Raw genomic sequence first — 12,662 nt, 5'->3', positions numbered from 1 at the left:
AGAGAATTCTCACAAAGCACGAAGCGAACAGAACGGAAAAGAAAGGCCGTGGGGGTCTTATACAAGTACCTAATCTGCAGCGATGATATTGAATTCCCACTGATCGACGGAAGCTTCAGCTAGGGCGTCCAACCGGTGGACAAACGGAAAAGGCGATCCGATGAAAGCGCGTGAAATATTTGCAGTCATTTAAATGAGCCAGTGAGTAATCACGTGTTCAGAAGGGGGGCGTGCCACAAACAGAGGTGTTGCAACATAATAGACTAGGAAAGGCAATTTTTAAAGGGGAAAAGTCACAATAGCAGTACGCAATATTTACAATATTTATAATGCTTCTAAGCGGAGCGGTAAATAAAAACAGATGTAAAGAGGGAAACCATGCCGCAAAGTGAAGTATTGAGGTATAGTAGAACAGAGAAAACAGTTTATAAGAGGGGGGCAAAATCCCAATAGCAATGCAAAAGGAAAAAACATCAACTCCAGGCCAGTAGGGATATAAAATGAAAACAGTTGCATATTAATGACCATGTCCATATAAAGGTAAAGAGAAATGAACCAAATAAAGACGCTATCGCATGAGTGAATCGGCCCAAACTAAAAGGTCTCATATAATGGCATTTTCCCATGGAAGGGATTCGTTCAATCCTTTGTCCTTTGTCCTTAGCATTGAGAGCAAAAATCCAAAATACTTTGCGCTTTCTGCGTATCTTGTTGTTATCAGTTCCTTTTTGATTGCGAATTTTCTCCAAGATCGTCCAACGAAGATCTTGTTCAAGATGTCCTTTTTCTGTCCAGTGGGCTACAAGGGGGGCTGCATGTTTAGAGCGTCTAATGTTGGACTTATGTTCACCTATCCAAATTCTAATCTCTCTCGCAGTTTCACCTACGTAGGTCAGAGGACAGGGGCATTGGATGGCATAAACGCAATTAGAGGTCCTGCAGTTCGTCATCTCTTTCATGTTCACGTTAAAGTCGTTGATGCAAATTTGATTGCCAATGATAGCGTTGGTGCATGCATGGCATGTGCCACATTTGTGATTACCATAGACAGGAGAGACCCCGTCAATCGACTTTTGTATCCAGTCCTTTGGTTCTGATGTTTTGGCCCTAACAAGCCAGTTTCTCAGATTTTTATTTCTGCGAAACGCAAACAATGGTTTAGGTAGTTGGGCTGTTTCAGTATTCAAATTTAAAAGATAAGATATAAATGATTTATCAGATTTTTTCTGGCATTAATCTTTATCATGTACTTTTTTTCTGTTAGGTCCCAGCTCATCGCTTTACCGGCTTTATATTGTTTGCCGGTACGCCCTGAAGAAGGTGGTACCCGATTTTGGGTGCGATCACCGAAACGCACGTCGGCGCATTGAATGAGGCCCTTCTGACCTTTTTAAACTTTCTAACTTGTTTCCATCTTTTGAATATTGAAAATGCATTTGAATCTATAACATAAGATGTACAATTATGCATAGCATTTAATATTCATACATTGAATCTGAATTTCGATTCTGTTGCTAGTAGGACCTCTGTCTTATCTTATTTTCTTTTTGGTTGGTTTAAGTGTGGTGCTTGAACTGCTGATGCTGTATGGTATTGATGTGAGCCTGAGAGTGTGGTGTGAATGATGCTGTTTGGGGCCTGTTTTTTGAGTTTGCCCAATTCTGCTGCATACAAATCTTTTGGCACCTTAAAGCAAAATTACCTACATATCGCCAATATGTTATTGCATTCGAACTAATCTCCTTTTATTTATACAAAAATGACAAATTAAATTTAAGAAAAAATATTCTCTTTTTTGTTTAATGGCATGTCTGTAGGCTCAGTTAAAGTGTCAGTCCTCAATTAAATGATACAGTGTACATTTTTGAAATATACAGGCAGAGATAGGTTCTCTTTTTTGTGAATTTTCTGAATTCCCCTGCTTCTCTGCCTACATCTACTTGTCAGGGGTTCCCCTTGTTATATTGGTTGCCCCTTGCTTAACTGCAAGAAAGGGGACCTAGTGAAAGCCCCTGCAGCCGTTTTTAACTTTGCCAATAGAGTGGGAGGGAAACCAATAGGGGCCCTCCTGAGAATTTATTAAGCAAAATGTATCTCTAAGGTTAGTTATGCGAGTGAGATATGGGGTCATATTGAGCTTGGGGCTGTGCAGACACAGAGAACTCATTCTTGTGAAGAGTTCTCTCTGTTCCACAAAGTACTTCATCTTATGTTGTTCACGAGGAATTGGGGATGCCTTTCCTTGCTGATGATCTAGCTTTCCGCCCTTTGTCCTTGTGGCTTAAGATTTGGTCAAAGCAAGAGAATACACTTAGTAAAGACGTCATACGGGATTGTCTCTCTCTTGATCATGCCTCGCATATCCGCTGACTCAAGTACATAAGAATTGGCTTCGTCAGGCTAGGGAGAGCAGATCTTTACACGAACCCTGAGGGTACTCGTAAAAGGGACCTCGTTTGGGCCATGGAGGGTTTTCTAAGAATATGTCATTGTGATAGAGAGGATAAAGAGCTGTGTAAAGCTAGTGTGCGAAAGTATGTTGTATTGAAAACTGTGCCCACCACTGAGCCTTACCTTCTAGGGCTAAAAGGTATTTACGACCGTTTTTTATTGACGAGGTTCCGACTCGACCTCTTTCACTTTTTGTTGGCACAGCCCCAAGGCTCTCATAGAGGTCAGTGCCTCATGCCCTGTGGCTGCGACGGAAAGTCCCTCAGGACATGATGTACTTTTTATGTTGTACCCAGAAAGCTATTAATTATTACCATTAAAAAAACATGGGTTTTAGGAGGGTGAGACCAGCTTTTATCTTTTCACAACTTCTCTCTAGTGATACAGTTTTGCACACTCTTATTTTTTTATGGTCCGCCATCAGACATAGGACAAGCTGTAATTAATATCTGTATTGTAAATCATGTACTTTTATCTTGTGTTTTGATTATCCGGATTTTATCACATTAGTTTATCTGTATGATGGTATATCGTACGATGTTTGACTTTTATGGTTTTATTCTTAAAGCCGAATAAAGTTTGTTGATGATGTTGACTCAGTGAAATCTTGTATATTTCACTGCATCACTTTTACAAGGCTTTCTTGCGTCGGAACGCCCAACCTGCATTCATTATACCTGACGCAGGTATAATGTGACGCAGGGCTTTACAACGTGATGCAGCTCCATAGATGCGCCACTTTGTAAATTTGTCGCAACGTGGCGCTTTGTTTATGACACCGCTGCGTTACAAAAGCAATGTCGGCGTAAAAGTGTCGCAAAGGGCTTGTAAATCTGCCCCTTTATTTTTCTTTGATGACAACACTCAAACTCAATTTAAAAAAAGAAACTCTATCAAGACGTGCTATTGGTGCTCGGGCTCGTTTGACACTTATTTACGGTGCCTGTGAGGGAGTCATATGTTCCTGATGATCATGCCACCATATTATAAAATGGACTTTGGATTTACTCTATGAGGACTTGATACCATTTGGGGATATATAAACCTTAATGGGACAGAGAGAAGACCCAATAGAAAAGAAACAAGCACTTTACATTCTCCTGTCATGCCTTTTTGACCTACAAGAAAATTGGCCTTGACAAAGTTCACATTGTGAACAAAACTCGTTGGATGTTCTGTGTTGTCATCAAAGAAAAATAAAGATTTTGGAACCCATATAATTGATTGGACTGAGATACACATTGGACTTTTGATATTGCCATGGCATTAAATGTGACTGTTGAAGGGAATTATTTAGTAATCATGGTTTGTCTTTCAACTATCAAAGAAGACCCCTTACATTGCCACATTGTACGCTTTCATGAATCTGAATAATGAGCTTGAGATGGAATATCTCTCAAGATGCCTGTACGGTGGATCAGTCATTTCTGTAAGTGAGTTATGTTCTTCCTTCTGTGATCTGCATGACATCTGCATGAACTCTCCGCCTCCAGCCCAGAGAACGCATGACACAAGTCCTGCAAGCACTCCCTTGGATACCTGTAGACAGAAGAGTGAGGTTCAAGGCACTTTGTGTCTTCCTCAGACCCTTCCAAGGAAAAGCACCACTACATTTACTAATTGCATTCAAGGAATACAAACAAAATAGGGCACTGTGCTCCAGGCTTTCACCCCAGATCATCAAACCGCCTTCCTATAAGGGATCCATATTAGGCCCACTTTCTTAGTACAAGCCGCCATGCTCTAGAGCTCTCTACCAACCAAGATTCAAAGCATCCCGGAGTGTTTGCAGTGCTGAAGAGATGTGAAAACATGGCTGTTTCTAAGATGACTACAAAACACCATAACCCTGAGATAGAACCCATAACATTAATTGCCCCTGCCAGTACAATTTACATTCCGCAGATAACCTGACAAGCACACTCTCATTATGTTGGTGACCACTCTAACAACTAAGTCCAGGTAAGTAATGAAGGGCTGACCTGTGTCTAGCTGGTTGTCAAATAGAAAGGTACATTCATACATAACCTGCCTGGCTCTCTCTAATAATAATTCTGTAACACTCAATGGTTGTGCAGCTGCCTGTTGTACAAACCACCTACATAACAATTTCTGTAATGCATCTTGACCCTCTTACACTCACATAAGAGAGAACCACTGCAGGCAAACAGTTTGCGTAATAATATCCTAATAGTGCTTGGCCCTTTCACGCTCACGAGGTAGGACCAATACAGATTACGCGATGCTCCCAACGAAGACCAAGGGCAGGCTTCGACCCTACCCCCATCAGTATGCGCCAGCAGTTAGGATCACCGAGGTATGGGGGCCCGTTAATGGAGCTCTAACGCAAGGAAAACCGGCAAGGAACTGGTCCCGCTAAAGCAGGGACTCCAACACCCTGCAAAATCCTGCCCCACAACTACCCGCTAAGGCAGGCCAGTATATACCCACCTGCATATCCCGGAGACATGCAAAACCACTAACCTACCTGACGACGCACTGCAGAAAAAACAACAGGATTTCCAGATGTGAGGTCAGAGGTTTTATATCCCACAGGACGTGGGTGTGGCCTAGAGGGAAGGGATGGTAGCTGTATGTTTTTTTTGGTTTTGCTTGATTAAGGCTGCGGGGAGGAGCTGACGCTCATAGATGTAAGGACTGTAACGGGGAGGTCGTAGAATCGGAGTAATGAACTTTACCAGTAAGTAACCGGGCATTACAGGTCATGTCTGCACCAGTCCACAGCAACAAACCACCCTTCGTCAACCAAACAATCATGGAATAACTGAGGAGATCTGTCACATATTGTTGGCCACTGAAGCACTCTGATTTCGTCAACCACTGCAGGTCTTAACTAACTACATACTATGGCAGCTTCTTGACATCTTACATTGAAAATCACATAATGCACGACTGTAGAGAACGCCATTCCATCAGACCTCCTGATCATCTCCCCCTCCAAACTTTGTTTGCTTGGCACCATAAACAGAAATACAAACTCTTAAAATGGACTATGCTGTGGTAGTGCTTTAAATGGGCTGATTCACACCTCATTAAATCCTGCTGTGCTGCTTAAATGAGGTGAAGCAGCACAGCAGCAGAGTTTAATGAAGTGAACTTCAGTCCCTGTTTTTAAGAGGGCCGGTGGAAATGTAAGCCTGCTTAACACTGTGATTAACGTGCAGGTTCACCGACATTCCCTTAAAAACCCGGGACATTTCTTTAAATAACCCAGGCACTACCCAAAACCCGGGACATTTCTATAAAAAACCTATGTCCTTCACATCTAACATGGGCTTCAATTGGAATTCCATAGAGCATATTATCAAGCCCATTATCGCCGTTTTAGCGGCAGTTTTCTGCCGCTGAAGCGGCGATAATTTTATCGCCTGGCTTGATAATATGCCCCGTGGTGGGCTGTCCCCATAAGGAATATCATAAATGGACCTTCAGAGCTGATCAAAGCTTCCAGCTTACTGAAGACCGTAAACTGCAGCTCTCACACCTCTTTATCCACCACATTATTAAGGGACACCTCTCATAACTCAATAACTGTATCTCAGTTGTCATCACTCACAACATGGAAACGCTACCCATATAGAATCAAAACAAAGATATACCCTTCCAGCCATACAACTAACACGTCATATCGTGATACCCTTGTAGAGAAGTACTTCAGTGCTCCACTTAGGGATAGAAAGTGTCGTATAAACGTCATACTACAATTAATGGATTCAGAAACACAATGTGCCCGCTTGCTTGCCCTCGTTTTCTTTATCCCTGCATTTCTTTCAAATTCCAGCCGGTGGCGCTCGGACACCAGAGTTGTTTCAACTCTTCCAGCATGCGCAGCCATCAAACGTGGCTGAATTATCCGAGGAAACGGGACGCGTGGAGAAGAGGAGGTTGGTGCTGCAGAGCGGTTTGCTCGGAGGGCTATCTGTCCCGTTTGCTTAATGCACATGCATCTGTGCCAAGACCCTACCCCAAAATAAAACATAAAAAAGGCTGCAAAGTGGATACTGTCAAACTGAATACTGCTGCCGTCTGCAGTTATCACAGTCAAGATTCGGAGATGTAGTACCCGAGGTTATGAATTACATGTCAAGTGTGATTAAGTAGTGTCTTTAAATATGACGTCGACCGAGTGCCCCTTTGGAAGAGAATGTCACATCGGTGCCTGTTAAATCGAGCTTCAGGTGCCAGCCCATCAGAGGATGCCAGACTTCTCACTCACTCTCATCACTATGCCAGTGTAACTTGAATCGCTGAAAACAGTTTTTTTGCCTTATTCGTCTTAGGTCTGAGTAAAATAATACTAGATCCAAGTTAAAAAAAAAAGAAACAGAGGACAAGCACCTTTGCTCCTGCTGCAGGACAGTGGAGGCGATTTGTGTTGACGAAACCTGTCAGGACAGCAGCCAGCTTTCATTATATGTCCAAGCATCTCCACGCGCAGCAGCCGTGACGTGTCTGCTCTCCGTGCACAGGGTCTGCGTTCAACGTATCATGCAGACATTTTCTGCTTATTTCGAGGACTAAAAGGGTGATTTCACATTTTCCTGACTTGGCCCTCACACACACTCACCAATAGACTTTTACATTTCACATGCAGCCATTTTTTAAACCTTTATGTTTTAAGAAAAAGTACATCCTCTCAAATATCAGTCCATTAAAAAAAAATAGAACATGAGGGTTTAATTGACTCAAATCCATGATGTCTTATAAGGGTACATTTGGATAACTCATGCAGGAAGGAGAACCTATAAAACATGTTGAAACTGTGTATACATCGACATTCTAATAAGACAAACATTCACAAGAAGGAGGAAAGTGCTTCAGTAAGTAGCTTTGATCCTGGTATTACTTGTCCTGCGAGGCGCCTCCTGGATTCTGAAATACAATTACTCCTTCATTCTGGTTTCCACAGTATCAATATTCTTGTGTGTGTGTTGGAAATGACCATCTTTTGTGTGATATTCCACCATTCTTTGCCTGAACTGTTTTTATTGACTTTAGGACTCTGCACAGTTTGCTCCTGCTGACCAGTCGTAAGTGCTGTACTCTCCCTTAAAAAGCACTGAAATTGGCATACACCTCATTGGCACATTTAATTCAATTATAATTCTCTAGTAAATGATACTACATGTATCCAGGGCCTACAAATTAAATGCTACTAGTGGGATGCAACACTCATTGTGCCACCCACTTCAGTAGCACAAGGAAGCATGTCTCCAGGCCTGCCACTGCAGCCTGACTGTGCAGTTTTTAAATTACTAATTCAAACTATCACAATCACCCTTTTAACAGGCCTAAGTCTTCCTTTTAAATATTTATAAGTCACCCCTAAGGTAGGCGTTATTGCCCAATAAGTCTGGGTGCATGGTATTTGAAATTAAGATATTACCTGACAGTGAAAAAGCCCCAAAAACCGTTTTCGCTGTGGCAAGGTTAGCTGTTCCATAGCAAAACACAGGATTGCATTATACAGCTTATAATGATAATTTGTGTTTGAAAGCAGCTAAAAATATCATTTAAGGGCTCATTTTAATAGTTATTGAAAATTAAATTTAATGGTCAAATCGATTTTTGACTAAATATGTTAAAAAGAGAAATCTAAAAAATGTATCTTTCTCTGCTTAAAGTTTCTGAATGCCTTTCTGCCAGTATTCAGCTGTCACCTGACTGCTGATGAATTCACTGAGGTGACATATGGATTGCTCCGAGACAGAGGGCAAAGGGTGTGTGGGGGGCTGTTGGCCTTCCCTCGACAGGATGGCCTTAGCGCTGTGCCCAATGACTAGTTGCAAAGAGGGCTATCCTAGCACCAGTAGGTAAACTTGACACAAGGCCTGTGCCTTTCCTCTGTCCCTCTAGTCAGCTTTGCTCCAAATCCAGTGAGAGGGGAGCTGTCTTAGAACTGATTTGGAGTGACCACATGGGAGAGTTTACCTATTGTCATAGCCACACCTCTAGGAGTGCCCAGAGTGCTCTAAGATAAGAAATTCAATCTTGGATTTCAGTAGGGAGGGACATTGTGGGATACTTTATAGTAAAACACACAGGAATTGCTTTAAAAGTTGGTAGGGTCATCTCTGGCAACTCTTATCTCATTAGCTAGGGTGTGGACAGTGGTTTCTCCCACACCCACTGGCATTGGCATAAATGTGTCATCTCCAGGACCCTTTTTGGAACACTTCTAGATCTGAAAAGAATCAGACGGACTGCCCTGCTGCCTGAAGAACCTGAAGCAAGACTGGAAGTGCTGGCCTTGAACTCAGGACCCCAGAAATGACCCCAAGGGTCAGTTGGCTGACTTCCTGTTTAAGCTATATGGCTACCACAGCTTCCAGAGGCATTTTCCTGCTTTTCAACTGACCAGTCTCAACTGGACTTGACCTGGTTCCCTCTGCTGACCTCTGCGGGTGTCAGTCCTGACCCCTAATATTGTCCCCAAGGTCCTGCAACATTGGTTGTGGTCAGAATTTACTCTTTCCTGCCTAACTGAAAGCTTCACTGAACTCCATGTCAAGCATCAACACAGATGGGCTTTGTTGGTGGCTTCAGCGTATTTGACACCAAGTAGCACCCGATTGACAGTTTCCCCGGACTTGACACCGAGCAGCACCAGATCGTTGGCTTCACTGTACTTGACGCCGAGCAGCATCCTAGTAAGACGGCAACCTTCATCTACGACATCACCGTGCCCAATGCAGAGCAGCCTCTGATCGACTCCAAGAACTTGCGCAGGGGCTCCCTGTTTTCGTTGAACCCTTTCTCAGATCCGGTCAGCGGCCTGACACAGCTAACTACTTTCTACCTCCATAAATGTTTGTAAGTGAGAAGGTATCTTTGTGACTTGGATGAACCTGGTCCTTGTATCTGACCTGCGTTCCATTGCAGTCCCCCTTAAATCTTACCCTTGTACCGGTCCTGTGTGACCAGTTGCCCGCGATTGGCACTTAGTGCTATTTGGCACTGATTTTAAATACAAACTTCAGAAATTCCTAACTCCGGTTCTACTAATTGTATTCTTGTAATTTTGTTGTCATCTTATTTATTAAAATAGTCTCTATGTTTCTAAATTGTTTCGGGATTTTTCTTGTGTTGTGTTTTCACTTTATTACTGCTTGAGTACAGCAAGAATACTTTATAAATCACCTCTAAGTTAAGTCTGGCTGCTCTGGGCGATAGCTACGAGGGGTTGAGCAGGGGTTTATATAGCGACTCACTGGCAAGGATTGTGATTATTAGTTGAGGTGGGTTCTCACTCCCCTCTTCCAATACTCCAATTTCTTATAGTGTGGAACTAATTTCATATGCGAAAGTACCTGGTGCAGTAATACTGAAATAGGATTAGTGCTCCTACACAAGAACTGAGGAAGTGACATACCACAAGATATGAACCATCTCACTTATTGAATCAATGCGAAGGAGGAGGCTGGTGTTGACGAGCTACCTTAAACCAGCCATGGCCCACCACCCGCCCGAGGTGTCAGAGAAATGGCAGTGATGGCTACAGCTGTCACTGCCACTACACGTCCAGCTCATGTCACCTCTATAGACTCAAGTGGTGCTGAGGCTCATCCAGCTCATGCCAGTGACCTCCATAGACTCAGGTGGTGCTGCCACTACCTCAGCCCCCCCTGGAGTTGGCTATCCCCACTTCCACCACCCACGCTTCAGTCGCCACTGACTTCACAACGCCCAGTTTGGCTGACATTTCCTCTGCAAACAACTAGAGCAGCTGCTGCTGCCTCCACAAACTCTGCTTTGGTCGCCATTGCCTCTAAAAACCTTGGTTTGGTTGCCAAAGCATCCAACACTACTGGTGTGGCCTCCTTTGCCTCCAACAACCTGCGTCGGCTGCTTCTGTCTCGCTGGTGCTGGATTAAACTTTACAGCAGGGACTTGGAGAGGGGGTGGTGGAGGAAGGCCTTCTCCACCAAGACCTTTATGCAAAAATGTGACCCACAGTTCATTTTGAAGAAAATGTTTTCGAATTGATGGGTAAGTGCTATAAAAGTGGTATTGTTAGAGTTTGACCATTAATTGTAATTACATTCTTCATCCAAGTGGCATTTTAGCACTAATACACCATCAGAAACAATCATTGGCACCTTAATGACAGTCTTACCTTTGGTGAGACAGATTATAATCGCTCTCCTAACTTTAAAAATATCAGTTTTAAACACAGATCTGACTAGTATCTCCTGAATAGTCCATCCGCAGGTCCAAAAACTGAAATAGCGTCAAAATGAAACTCTGAGCTCTAGCATTTAGTTCATCTTGGCTAGAATAATGTAGAATGTTTAAAATACTATGATTATTGTTCCACGAAACATAACGCAATAAGAAATATAGTAGAAATAATACTCCACATGGATACTGTGCAGTAAAGTGAATTTTTGGAACATTATGCCAAAGAACACTGCTCTTCAAAGGACTGGGCCGAATCAATGCTGAGAAATTAGTGGGGAACAGAATAAGGCCTTTGAATACCTTGCAGAAGATGCAAGCATCTAAGTTATCTGTTGAGCCCTGCGTGATAGTAAGTACCACATTATTCTCCTGACACCCTTGCTATGTGTTATAATCTAGGAAGTAAATGATGCATCCTCTCTGTTGCTGTCCTTGCCTTGCTGCTCAGTCTGTGTGATGTCATCGGAATGTTGAGTGTGTTTGAGTGGAAGCAAAGATCAGTTGGTGTAGATGGGCTGAGCAGCAGGGAGGCTGCTCCTGGTGGGCATTGCTAGACACTGATTAAGGCCTAGCATGAACTTGTTGTGGATCCTGCTTGAAGAATAAAGCTAAGATCTTGGACCACATCTCTGGACTACCTAGCTTTCTTTCATTTGTAACACTATCTACAGGGTTTTAGACTCATTTTGAAGACTGTCATTGTGATGACAGGCTCAGATAAAATGATAACTCTCCAATGTTCTGCATAGGGAATTAATAAGGTAGCCCTACTATTTTATATATAAATCTCTAGTTTTCTTAAAATCCACAGCACTCACAGATGTCAATAACCATAACAGGAGGTCATTTCATACCCCCCACTCATATAACAATACGAAATCTGAGTGAGATGTAATGAATGCAATTTAATTGGTTGTCTACATTTTACTTTGAATTTGTTATCTATTATTTATCTGTAATAAAACCAATATCTTGTAATCCCTTAGACCTTACCCCGCAAGTCACTGTGCACGGTCGTTGCAATAGTGCAGTCAGACTTTCAAGTACATAATAAAGTGATCAGCTATCAATTAGAGTTACGCCTGGTGCACATATTGCACTACACACATGTACACAAAGCCCTAGTTATTCCACCTCAGGCTATATGAACCACACAAGACGCACCATTTGGTAGTGCGTACTTTAAACAAAGTCATCCAGTCAATATGGTTGGACCAGGAGTGGACGCCTAAAAAGCACGCTACACTCGTGGGTTTATGTGCCTGCTGTACAAATTCCAGAACAAAAAACAAATTTGACAAATGCATGTCTGATGCAATAACATTGCAATTAATATATTGATGAGATGTTCGAGCCTGGCAGCGGAATTACCCTTCCTGGTGCGAAATACTGCCTCTGTTTGGGAGCAAATAGTCTCCAGGGCTCTTAGGCGCCTTCCCTCCTCCAGAGACCTGGACATGTGATTGCTGGAGCCATTTAAGGACATAAGTTCACAATGTCTGTGGTTTGCTGGCAGGAGGCAGGATGTCAGCTACTGGGATATCTCTAAGCAGGGGAGTGCTTTGTATCCTACCCGGAAGCACAGGAGACCTTCTCGTTGGGTCAGGTGCAGTATTTACAATATGCCACAACTGCATGGACCGCCACGGGAATTTGGAAGGAGTTCCCAGACGCGCCTTCCCATTCAGAGACCCTCCAAGCGCTCCTGGGCATGGGAGAGAGGGGGGGACATCTGGATGTATAAAACCCTCAAAACAGAGACACCCAGACAACAGACAGCTAGAATGGCCTGGAATGAAGAACTGTGCAAATGCATTATTAAAGAAATTTAAACAAAAAAAATGCATTGAATATTATAATGTAACTTAACAAGGCATAGCATGATATCATGTACACTGAAAGTGTGGAGATTCAATGATTGGAAAGTTAAAAGTAAAACAGTATCTAAGTTTAAATAGTCAACACTAAACAACAAAAATACATTCAACTCGTCTGGGATGCTGAAAATT

This window comes from Triturus cristatus, chromosome 5_2, assembly GCF_964204655.1.
Source record: "Triturus cristatus chromosome 5_2, aTriCri1.1, whole genome shotgun sequence".
In the NCBI taxonomy this organism is placed as follows: Eukaryota; Metazoa; Chordata; class Amphibia; order Caudata; family Salamandridae; genus Triturus; species Triturus cristatus.
The sequence above is the reverse complement of the archived record's forward strand: the minus strand, read 5'-3'. Positions refer to the sequence as shown.